Genomic DNA, 2,722 nt, shown 5'->3' with positions numbered 1-2,722 from the left:
TATCAAAAGATAGCATTCACCAAGGTTTTCCAAAAGCATTTTAAAATAATTTTCAAAACCAATATCCCATCACATTCCTTGGGCTTAATGCACATGACTTGTACATTAGCTTTCCCAATGATGGGAAAACACATAACTATGTGTTTTGATGAACCTAAAACTCAAAAGAATGCACTAAATCAACATCTTGAGTTTTGTTCATCTTCCTAACATCTCACTTGTATCTAATGTGCACTAAAACACATACAAGTCACCTTATGGTCCTTGTGAGATGTGAGATTTTGGTTTTGCCCTATTCTAGGGATCATGCATATCTATCTAGGCATTTTAGAGATATTAGACATCCACCTAGGATGTCACTTGTTAATAAGTGTTGTTAAATACCATTTGTCCTTAATTACAAGGAATTTAAACTTAATGCATGATTATGTTATGACATACATCAAAAGGAAATAATTGTCAAAAGAAAATATCCTATAACTACATGATGTATGAATGTCATGACATGGTATGTTTGGATTTTTCATAATAAAACATGAATGCAAAAATAGACATGATGTCATAGCATATAATGGGCAGATAATCATGGCAAGGTTTAGCATAAATAAAATATACCTAGATTACCTATCTAAGTATCCTAAATCTTAGCTAATCCTAAAACTTAAAACCTAGATTGTCCACAGTGCTTCAAGAGAGTGCCAAAGCTTGAATGGACATTTCTAATTCTCTTGATTAATTTATGCCAATTGAAATTAATCTTATTCCTCAAATGTTGGCATATTTTATTTTTCCACAAGAGTAACACTAAGAAAATACCAAAATTCCAACTTGGTATTTCTTAGATTTTCCCAAATTGTGCCATTTTAAAATGAAATCAATACTTCTCAAATTTGACACATTTTACTCTTCCAGAGAGTAAATGAAAAATTCATTTCATTTCCAAAGGTTAATAAAAACCTTGAAAATGTTAGGACCAAAAGTAGCTAGAGGGGGGGAGGTGAATAGCTCTTCGCGTGCTCGTTGCTCGACGTTGCTTGTTTCTACAAGGATGCACAGCGGAAATACAAAGAAACAAATACAAACACGCTAACACTTGGATTTTACTTGGTATCCACCTCCAAGGGAGGTGACTAATCCAAGGATCCACACAACGCACGCACCCTCCACTAATGAAACTCTCCTTTATGGTAACTACCAAGGGCGGAGAAGCCCTACAAGACTCAATACAAGAAGAAGAAAGGGTAGTAAAGAAATACAAGCTTACAAGCTTACAATGAGTGCACAAACCCTAACCCTAGTTTCTTCTTCTTGCTTTGATCCGCCTCTTGACTTGGAAGAGCCTCCAAGAACCTTCAAGAACTGGCGATCTCGAGCTTGAGAAGAGTTGTGGAGGAGCTGGTGAAGATCTGAAATGAATCTTTGAAGTTATACCGCAGCCATCGCACGCCTGCAGCTCAAATACGACGCAACGGTCGGATCCCGATCGATTCGAAAACTCCCAATCGATCGGGGAGGCTTTGGATCGATCCACGGATCGATCTAGAGCGCCTCTGTGCTCTGGAGAAAACACCTGGATCGATCCACGGATCGATCCAGCGCTTATCGCGCGAACCAGCAGCGTCTCAATCGATCCACTGATCGATTGGGACCTCTGGATCGATCCACTGATCGATCCAGAGGCTTTCTGTTCGCTGGGAAAGGTCTGGATCGATCCACTGATCGATCCAGAGCTTGGTTTTTGCCCAAAACCAAGTCCCAAACCTCCCAAACCAACATCCGATCAAACTTAACCTGTTGGTACGTCATGCCTAGCATCTAGTCACTCCCTTGACCTGCTAGGACTCCCTCACCAAGTGTCCGGTCAATTCCTTTGACCCACTTGGACTTTTCTTTCATGCCAAGTATCCGGTCACTCTCTTGACCTACTTGGACTTTCACCTAGCTTCACTCACTAGGGTTTTCAATCTGCCTAGCTTCACTCACTAGGTCTTTCACCTGGCTTCACTCACCAGGATTTTCATACTGCCTAGCTTCACTCACTAGGACTTTCCAATTGCCTAGCTTCACTCACTAGGTCTTTCACCTGGCTTCACTCACCAGGATTTTCCTCCTGCCTAACATCCCAGTTAGGGCTTCCCAGTCAAGTATCCGGTCATCCTTGACCTACTTGACTCTTCTTCAATCAACCTTGCATTGTCAAACATCGAAATCCAAACCAAGACTCAAGCTTGGTCAACCAGGTCAACCTTGACCTGAGGAATGTTGCACCAACAATCTCCCCCTTTTTGATGTTTTGACAATACCAACACTATCACTTACAATACCACATGTAAGTTAGGCTAATCTCATAGCCTAAACCTTCTTCATGCCACTAGGTAATGAATACATAAGTTAAGCCCTTCATTCTCCCCCTAAGAGGGCAAACTCCCTCTAGGTGATAAAAGCCTAACTTACTCCCTTTTATTCTCCTCCTATTGGCACACATCAAAGCATGCCCCATTTTTGGGCACACATCAACAGATTCACTTGTTGAAAACTCTCCCCCTGAAGAGTTGCTCATCGTCGTTCACAACTTCACTCGTTGTGATCAGCACGATAATGAAGGTCCCATACCCTTCATTAACCTTAACCCTACATTCTCCCCCAATGTAGGCAAATGCCCATCCTTGAGCATTATCCACTTGAAACCACTTGAACAATGAGGATATCCACTCCCCATTAA

Source organism: Zingiber officinale, chromosome 6A, assembly GCF_018446385.1.
Source record: "Zingiber officinale cultivar Zhangliang chromosome 6A, Zo_v1.1, whole genome shotgun sequence".
NCBI classification, from domain to species: domain Eukaryota; kingdom Viridiplantae; phylum Streptophyta; class Magnoliopsida; order Zingiberales; family Zingiberaceae; genus Zingiber; species Zingiber officinale.
The sequence above is the reverse complement of the archived record's forward strand: the minus strand, read 5'-3'. Positions refer to the sequence as shown.